The sequence below is a fragment of the Hipposideros armiger genome, unplaced genomic scaffold (genome assembly GCF_001890085.2).
Source record: "Hipposideros armiger isolate ML-2016 unplaced genomic scaffold, ASM189008v1 scaffold_10, whole genome shotgun sequence".
Lineage (NCBI taxonomy): Eukaryota > Metazoa > Chordata > Mammalia > Chiroptera > Hipposideridae > Hipposideros > Hipposideros armiger.
This window is the reverse complement of record NW_017731360.1, coordinates 703,500-713,576: the sequence shown is the minus strand read 5'-3', so window position 1 is coordinate 713,576 and position 10,077 is coordinate 703,500. Positions and strand designations below refer to the sequence as shown.

The following is a 10,077-nucleotide window of genomic DNA, read 5'->3' as shown; positions in this document are numbered from 1 at the left end:
AGAGAAGAGAGAGAAATGTTCACATCCTACCAGTAGGGAACAGCTGGACTAGATTGTTAGAATGTTGGAGGAATAGAAAAGACTCATAGACTTCTGGTTAAAAGTGGAGATATTCCCACTGCACACCAAGAACCAAAGACCTCCCCTTCATGGCTGGCAAGTATTCTTCAGAAGAGCAAAAGGGGAACAAACTTCCCTATTTCCTGATTTCATCTGGTAGCACTGCTTGTGTTATGAATCACAGGGCCTGTGTGTTGACCAAGGATTGGGAAGGGCAGGGCTGTGCTCATTTACCCAAAATAGTTGTCTGCCTTTAAAAAAAAAAAAAGTGTAGAAATATAAATTTCCATTAGGAAATTTGCACAGGAGACCCTTGACATCGGCAAGGGATTTTCCCAAAGACTTCTCAGTTATCCCCATCCTCTATATACCAGATAGTGTCTCCCAAAAGTACGCTATAGGGCTGGCTGAGTGGCACAGTTGGTTAAGCGTGCGAGCTCTGAGCAACAGGGTAGCCAGTTCGATTCCCACATGGGCCAGTGAGCTATGCCCAAGCTGAGCTGCCACTGAGCTGCCAACAGGTCGCAGGATGGCTCAGCTGGTGAGAGCACTGCTCCTGACAACAAGGTTGCCAGTTCGACTCCCACATGGGATGGTGTCTACGCCCACCTGAAACTAAGATTGAACACAGCACCTTGAGCTGAGTGGCCGCGAGCTGCTGATGGGCGGCTGGATGGTGACTGGACTTGGAGCTGAGCTAGCTGCGCCCTCTACAACTAAGATTGAAGGGCAACAACTTGGCTGTTCCCCTTCCCCAAATCCCCAATACTGTTCCTCATCCCCAATTCCCCCAATAAAATCTTAAAAAAAAAGAAAAAAGTATGCTATAAATTATAGCCCAAAAGTGTTAAGTGATTCCATTTCAGGCCCTAAATGATTCTTAAGTGCAGAAGTAAAGTTATTTATATAATTTGTTGTGTGAGGAGTATTAAACATGTTCAGCGCTTTGCACCCGAGAAGAAAAAGAAAACTTGATTAGTTAGTTGTCCTCTTTTCATCTTTTAGTAAAGTTTAATGTCTCTCCAAGTGCAGTTTCTGCATGGCTTGAAGCATGCACTTAAAACTACTTCCTCAAGCACTTATCTTTGTATCAATACAACCCACAGGGTGGATCTATTCAGACACCACTTAACCTGATATTCCATGCTAATTTATCCATAACTACTCTTTGTGGCAAAAAAAAAAAAAGTAACTTTCTCAGGCCTCTTCACTTTCTTTTCATTTGTATCACTGGCACTATCAAGTGATTTATTTTTATGAGTCGTTTCTACTCCTCCAACAAGAAACAAAGATGTTAGTCACAGCATGCAGGTTACGCGAAGGCTATCACTGGTAGAGAATAAACAGTGAAGTCACGTGAGATGACAAGGTGGAACAGGAGGCCAGGCTCACTAACTGGTACCTGACTGGCACAGGTAAAACCAGTCTTTCAAGTCACATTCATTTACAACGGGCTTTTGAGAGTAGCTAATGAAATACAAAAACTATAAGTTTGGATCTGCAACTGTCAAGGACTAACAGTGTATTCCTTTGCTAATACATGCAGTGATCATTTCTCAGTTTTCTTGGAGAATTCCTCATCTCGTGAATCTTGGCAGGCAGCAGGGACCACCTCCTACTACAGAAGCTGAAAATGTCCAATACTCACTGTTCCAGGTCCCTAGGTAGCTAAGGCTCAGGTACGTGACCTCAGCTTGACCCATCAGCTGCATTTGCTTAGGATTGTTGAGGCTGCAGCTGGGGATGGGGAAAATTCTTTACAGCAGTGCAGTGTAAAATAGTAGCAACAGTCCCCAGGGCCCAGCCTTGCCACTGGGGTCAGTGTAGCACCCAGCATCCAGTGCCAGATGTATCCTTGTTGAAGGCTGCAGCAATGAGCATACAGCAGCAACCATGAGGCTGTCTTCGCCTACCTGGCCCTATGATGTGATTTTGTATAGTCCCAGGTGCCTGGTCTCCTTACGTTTCTGTTTTATTTCCCAAACCTTGTTTCTGCAGCCTTCTAGTGATTTTGTAATCTACCTGTGACATTATGATATACTAAGAAATATATATTTGGCCTTCATCCCCAGTTCCTGGCACAGAGCTCCCAAAATCCTTGGAATTTCTGAGTGATAAGGGTGAGAGGAGCATCTTTTGTTTTTTATAATAAGCCCCTTTCAACCACACCTGAGTTTATGCTAACAAAGTGGCTCTTGGAGGATGGGGGCTGGTTGCCAGAGGAAATAAACCAGGTAATGAAAGGGTTGGAACTTTTAGCCCACACTTCTGGATCAGGGAGAAGGGCTAAAGATTGACTTTAATCACCAATGGTCAATAATTTAATCAATCATGCCTGTGTAATGGAACCTCCATGAAAACCCTAAACAAAAGGATTTGGAGAGCTTCCATAGTGGTGAATATATGAAGGTGCTGGGAGGGTTATGCACCCACAGGGATCATGGAAGTGCCACATTTCTTGTCTCTTCCATTTGGCTGTCCCTGAGTTGTATCCTTTATAATAAACTGGTAATAGAAAGTAAAGCCCTCTTCTGAGTTCTGTGAGCTGCATTAACAAATTATTGAACCCAAAGGGAAGTTAATAGAAACCTCTAATTTATAGCTGGTCAGTCAGAAGTACTGGAATCCCAGACTTGAAATTGGCACCTGAAGTGGGGAGCAGTCTTGTGGGACTGAGCCCTAAATCTGTGGGGTCGTTAGTGTCAGAATTGCTTGGTGTGCAAAACTCACACATTTCATGTCAGAAGTGTGAGTAGGAATAGAGAAATAGTTGTGTTTTTTTTCATGATCCAATGTGCTTTCAATAAAGTTCATTTACTGGCGTAATCAGCTAGTATCAGTCTCTGTCCCTTGCAATCAAGAACCTAGCTAATACACCTAGATAACCAGGAAACTCTTCGAAACTATCTGGGGTCTTCCTGTGGCAAATTAAACTCATTTCTTGTTCTGTATTTGGGAGACATATTGTAAGGAGCGCACAGAACCGGGAGACCTGTTTTCGGGTCTAGACTCTGCCACTTTCCTGGCTGTGTGACCTGGAGCAGGTCCCTTCCCAGCTCTGAGCAGTTCTCTCACCTGCACAGGGAACAGTCAGCACAAGACCAGTAGTTCCCCAAACTGACGATGCCTTAGAATCCCCTCAGGCATTTGTTTTCATACAGATTTCTCATCCCCACTCCTGAAGAAACTAATTTAATACATTTAGTCGCTTGCTGACAAGTATACCAACGAAGTGGAGGTAGCAGTACCTGTGAGAACCACAAACTTAGGACCTCCAAGGTCCACTCCACCCCACATACTCTGATCTTCTAATGGAAGACAGAGACAGTTTTATTGCTGTGCTCCCAAAAAGTTCCTGGCACACAGGAGATATTCAGAAAACATTTGTATCTGAGTAAACGGTAAAACGGTAAACAGAAACTCTCTGCAACTTTTCTGTAAATCTAAAATTATTCCAAAATAAAAAGTTTACGTAAAACAATACTGGAAACAAGGAAGGAGAGAAAAAGGAGGAGGGGGGAAGGGGGGATTTTGTCCACACCACGTTAGCTCGTATGTCTCTCACTGTATGTTGAAAAGCACCTCCCACCATCTTTGTCCTCCGCACACACACCTCACCTCCGCTCCTACTCCATGATCATTCTGCGATCATCAATCTGTCAGAGGAGACCTGCAGGGCCACCATGCTGTAATGGCTACAAAAGGGATTGTGGCCTGCTTGGCGCTGTAAAGACCTGAGCGCTCCTCAGCATCCACACTTAATTTCACTGAGCCTCAGTTTCCTCAGCTATAAAACAGAGCTCCTCTCTCACTTCAGGATCTTGCAAAATTATTGTAAGAATCAAATGAAAGAATAAGAGTTGCCATAAGTGTGAGCACTGCGTTCCAGGTTCCATGCTAAATACTTTATGAGCATTCTCTTCATTAATTTTCACAACAACCTTGTTAAGGTAGGATGATAATGTCCCTATTTTATGGATAAAGAAACTCAGGCTTCCAGGGAACTTGATCAGAGTCATAGAGCCAGGGAAGGGAGGGCTGGTAGATGAGCCCAGGACATCTGACTCCAAAGACCCCATGAATTCCTCTGCCTTATGATTTTTATACATCAACTATTAAAGAAATGTACATCTTTGTTTCGATTATTTCCATCCCATTCTTCCCTCTACCCTTAATCTCCCTCTTTCTCCAGTTCCCCAAACTGACCCAGACTAGTCCCTAGAAGTTCCCAAATGAGAGCTGTAGAAGAATTGGTAGATCAGCAGCCCTGAGGATGGGGCTGGGAATCCCCACCACTCCCACTGCTGCCACAGGGATTCAATGGAGAGACAGGCATCCAGGAAAAGAAAGGATTTGCCTCTCGGAGAACCCAAGGGACTAAATCAGGCTCACCTTCCCTTCTTCGCCTCACCCAGGAGAGCACTGGCAAGGCCACCACCTTAGAAAACTCCTCTTTGGCAAAAGAGACTTTAGATCATTAGCTTGCGCTGTTTTCCTGGCTGCAATCAAACAAGTAGGTTCTAAATATCTGAATTGTTTTTTTTAAACAGCTGGCCACACCCATTCATCCGTGCCAGGCCCCTGCTGAGGCTGAGTGCAGCCTTGATGTGGCCAGAGAACCCGGGAGGCTGGGCAGCAGGCTGTGCTGGGTGTACCCAATTGCTGCCCAGCTGGGCCTGGTGGGGAGGCTTTTGGTGGTGTTGCTAGGCAACCTGGGTACTTGGAGAAGCCACAGATTGGGCTTCTGGGGCACAAAGATTAACAGCCTCCTTCATCACACTGTAAACCATCATTATGCCCAGTTCCAGAGGCCTGCAGCAATCTCTGTGGTTATAGCCTGAAAGAGTGCTTTTTTAGCTACAGAAATTAAGAACCAGCTTTTCAATATTATGGGTTTGTGGCTGTGGTTGTTTCTTTTTACTACATCTCTGAGGATACACTTGGAATAAATAGGCAAAAAATCTAAAAACAAAAAATGCCTTTACAAACCCTCTTTTCCAAAAGTTTTCCTTCTTCCTGAAGCAAAACACACTTACCCTCAATTGTGAGGGCAACTCAGGTAGGGACACTGTGCTTCCTGAGGTGTCTGCATGCCCACTTCGCATTCAAATCTTCTTCCTTGGAACCCCACAACTGTAGCTGGAGTTCCGGGTTGGGGGACCAGGGCCTTGGTCTTGTGCAAGGCCACTCAGCACAATAATTTCTTTGTGTCTCTCCCCTTCTAAGACAATCACCATAATTCCCCTTCCCGGTCCACAGAACCACTCTCACTTAGATCGTTTCAATAGACCCTCAGCTGTGAAGACAGAGTCATTATTATTCTCATTCTTCAGATGAACAACTAAGGGTAAAGAAGGCACCCATCATCACATGCCTAGCCACAGCGAAACTGGGGTGCCAACCCATTTTTCTGAGGCCAGATCCTAGGCTCTCTACTACACCACACTGCCTCCCCACAGAACTACTTGAAATATAACATATAGTTTAGTACCCTATTATAATATGAGACACAGTAATAATAATACACACTGGTTGGTGTAGAGACACAAGAGCTTCATCCTGTTTCTCTCTGTCCTCAACACATCACCCTTGTTGATTGTGGTCAGGCTTTCAAAGCTGCGTCATGTACACTGAAGAATACAGTCTAGGAGAATTTCCAGGGCCGGCCGAGTGGCGCGTTGGTTAAGAGCTGGCTTGGGACGCCAGAGGGCCCCAGTTCAGATCCCACATATGAGGGCCAGTGACACTGCCCTCCACAGCTAAGATGCTGAACAACAGCTCAACCTGGAGCTGGGCTGCCGTGAGTCGCCGGTGACGGCGTAGGCTGCAGCCCCTGTGGCAGTGGGTTGCCATGGGCTACCATGTGTAGCCAGCAGCCAGCGTGAGCGGCCAGCAGCCGCTGTGAGCAGCCGTCCAGAAGCCGGTGACTGATCTGCCTCGCCCGGGAAGAGCGCAATGATGGTGCCAACATGGGCCAGTGAAGCAACGTCCTCCACAACTAGACTGAAGAACAAAAGGACAGCAACTTGTCTGTTCCCCTACCCTGATTCCCCAATGCTGTTCCCTCCCCCAATTCCCCAATAAAATCTTTAAAAAAAAAAAAAGAATTTCCAACGGTGGACACACTATTTAACTAGGTTAAGACACCTAGGACACCATAGCATGGGGCTGAAGGAAAATCCTGACCCTGAGCCATCCTCCATCATTCAAGGAGTTGACTCTGTTTTGACAGCATTATGACGCTACATCAGTCCCTTTAAGTAAGGAGGCAGAATAATTGCTTTCATGAAGAATGTGTAGGTATTTTTCAAAAAGACTTTCACTGCTTCATCTACAATGTTTCTTAAATACTAGTCCATTGATAGTGACCAACTGTGCCAGTTTGCATGGGACAAGGGATTTCTTGGGATGGGAGACTTGGGGTGCTAACATCAGGACAGCCCTGGGCACATTGAGAGGATAATTAGTCAATCTATCGTAGACCACCTACATCAGAATCATCTGGGAACATCCTCAGGTGAAGACAGCTGGTTCTAATCTTAGGGCAGTGGTTCTTAACCCTGGCTACACATGAGAATTGTCTGAGGAGAGTGTAAAAAAGCATTGATGTCTGAGCTCACCCCAGATCAATGGAATTAGAGCCTCCGGAGCTAAGGCCTGAGTACTGGTATTTTTTGATGTGCAGGCAAGACTAAAAACTCCTACCCTGGAGATTTGGATTCACAGGGTCCAGTCTGGAGCCTTGCCCGGGAATCTGCTGTATTTTTATCAGCTCCCCAGGGAATTCTTACGTACATCACAGTTTGATAACCAATGAATTCTTACTCGATGTGTGCATTCATTGGACAGGCATTCCCTGAATGCCTCATATTATGTTAAGCTCTGGGAACACAGAGAAAAAAACATAAAAACAACCACCTCCTGTTTCCCAGGTCCTCCCTACCCAGTAAGGAATAAAGACCTACAAATTGTGCCAACACAGTATACTGTGATTTAGATTTAAAAGTGGGTCAGCATCATCAGAGTGGTTATGGCTATTCAGTTCCCAGAAGCCTAGTGTGGTAGATGAAAGACAAGCATATTATCTGCCATTCCTCCCGCTAAGACGTAGGGTTTGTTCCTCCTCTCTTTGCATCGAGGGCAGCCCTGTGACTGGTTTTGACCAATGGTACACGGCAGAACTAGTGCTGGGCACCTCCCAAGGCCAGGCCTTGAGAGATCTGCAGCCCCCACTTTTGTTCCTCTTGGAATGCTCCTCCCTTTGTGAAGCCTAACACCACATAAGAAGGTTGACTACCCTGAGGTGGCCATGCTATGAGGAAGCCCAAGCCACTCCCATGGAGAGAGAGACCATGTAGAAGAGCAACAGGCTGCCAGACCTATGAGTGAAACCTTCTTGGGCCTTCCAGCCCAGCCCATCCACCAACTGAATACAGATGTTCCTTGACTTACGATAGGGTTACATCCTAAAAAACTCATTTTAAGTTGAAAATATTGTAAGTTGAAAATGCGTTTAATACACTTAACCTACCGAACATCACAGCTTAGCCTAGCCTCCCTTAAATGTGCTCACAACACTTACATTAGCCTACAGTTGGGCAAAATCATCTCACTTGCCACTGCCCAGGATCACGAGAGAACATTGTACTGCCTATGACTAGCCCAGGAAAAGATCAAACTTCGAAGTACAGTTTCTACTGAATGCATATCGCTTTCACACCATCATAAAGTAAAAAAATTGTTAAGTCAAACCATTGTTAAGTCAGGGACCATCCGTATAGCCAAGCGATTGACCCCAGCTGACACCTGAGCAGAAAAACTGAAAAGAATCATGACAAAATAAAATGGTGGTTGTTTTAAGTTACTACGTTTTGCGGGGGCTTGTTATATAGCAATCGCTACCCACACACCTCATCAGAACTAGAAGACAGAATGACATCCCAGCATTTTGCCTTCCCATGAACACTTCATCTTCATATCTCTCCATAGAGTAGATGCAGATGTCTCACGTGAAATAGCCTCCCAATTAGTCTCCATCTGTTTCCACTCCTGCCCCTTCCAAAACAAAACAAAACACAATCGTAAATCAGAATATAACAACTCTCTGGTTAAAATCCTTCAATGGCTTCCCATTATCTTCGAGATAAATACAGGCTCCTTACCATGGCTGATCAGGTCCTGCAGGACCTAGCTCCTGCTTCTTTGTGGAATTCTACCACTCTCCCTCAACATCTCTGTGCTGCAAATGCAGGGCCTTCTTTCTGTCCCAGGAACACACCACGCTCTCTCCTGCCTCAGGGTCTCCGCACTTGCTGTTCCCTCTACCTAACCCTTTCTCCTTCATCCCTCACACACACACCCCAGTACATACACACAAGGTTAACTGCTTCAGAACAAATAGCACCTCCTTGGAAGTCTTCCCTAACAAACCATCAAGTATATGAAGAAGGAAGGAGGAAGGAAGTATGGAGTAAAACAGAAAGAGCACTGAAATTACAGCAGTCAGAAAATGCTGGTTGTTGCCCCAGTTCTGCCCCCGCTTACCTATGGACAAGCCACTTCACCTCACCTGCTCAGAATCCTTGTCCCCACCATGATGCACATGACCCAATGTGTTTATGTATGCCATATACCAGAAGTCTTCACATTTTTTTCTCAAGTTCCCATAAGAATTTTTAAAAAGCTGTGACCCTCTGGCACATTTTTAAGGTAATAACTAAAGTTATTTTTATCAAGTTAAAGTAGGTTCCAAGGCAGAATTTTCTGGCACAGTCTTTATTAGAGACATGCTTTAGATATGTTTTCATTCAAACCTTGGAGCTACAGATGTAACTTGTTCAGTTTATGGAAATTGTCTACGTAAGAAATGTCCAAACCTACAGAGAATTTTTATGAGTTATTTGAGCCCAACTGACGACAATTGACAGGAAGCAAAATCTCAATGGATCAAGAAAATGCTCCAGAGAATGTCAGTTTTGTAGCTTATTTTATACATTAGAATCAAAGGAGGAGACCTAAGAAGGGATACATGAAATCCATTGGTGGTAGATTAAGGGGGCGGGAGAAAGCAAAGTGGGGAGATCTCTGGGATTGGATAAAAAGCAAAACAGAGAGATGCATACTTCATTTACATTGGTGGGTACAGGATAGTTAATAATTAACATTTATAGCACACATAGAAATGGTATTCTGGGAACAAGATAACAATGAGAGGTTCTGTGGTCTCAGGCTCTGGTGTGGTGGGCTGTGCCCTAAGGGGTCTGGAAAAGGAGATGACTCTGACATTTCAAAGGTATGTTATCTTAGATGCCAAAAGACTATAGACAGACTCACTTCAAGTAAAAATTTACCTTTGTCAAGGAAGCTACAGGCCTAGGATGTGACTCCCCGCCATGACCCATTTTAGTTAAGAATTTTTATGTTTAGACCATCCTATGTGGTTACTTTCTGTCTCTGAGTTTGTAGAGCCTGCCATGCTGGCTTCCCCTGAGCAGGTCAGATTTAGTATGTGGCTGCTTTTTCATCCACAAAATCATCTACCATATAATTCAATTGTCAAAGCCAGTCCTCACTGTTAGACCAATCAGCCAAACCAGAATATTTCTGTCTGTAAGAAAATCCACCTTCGTTTCTAAAAATGTCTATAAATGAATTCATTTTCATCCCCATGACAACTGGCTGAAGTCCCAATTCTAATTTTACAATACATAGATAAAGAGCTAAAGCACTTATGTTTAAAGTAGAGTAAGTAGCATAATGGTTAAGAGTACACATTATAGAGGAAAGGTACAAGAGATCAAATCCTGATTTGCCACTTAATAGCTGTGACCTTGGACAACTTAAATAAATCTCTGGGTACCTTGGGAACCTCATGTGTAAAAAGTGGATAAGTATCTGCTTTATAGACCATGAGTATAGATATGAGTATTAAACAAGTTTATTAATCTGTAAAGCCCTTTGAACAGTGTGAGGCACATAATTAGCATTAAACAAGTATGTTTTTTAAAAAAAATAAAT

General features: G+C 44.2%; 1 protein-coding gene across 5 annotated transcripts in view; it reads right to left on the bottom strand.

Annotated features, from left to right (window-relative positions):
* Positions 1-10,077, bottom strand: part of RHBDL2 (rhomboid like 2) — a 50,145-nt gene that overhangs the window by 36,255 nt on the left and 3,813 nt on the right. Inside the window, exon 2 of one of the 5 annotated variants that reach the window (XM_019658097.1) lies at positions 7,971-8,115. The exons of 3 other annotated variants lie outside the window; for them this stretch is intronic. The gene's annotated coding sequence lies outside the window, so the exon portion shown is untranslated. Of the gene's footprint in view, positions 1-4,452; positions 4,529-7,970; positions 8,116-10,077 lie in introns of those variants that run through there. One more of the 5 variants, XM_019658114.1, reaches the window with a different exon arrangement.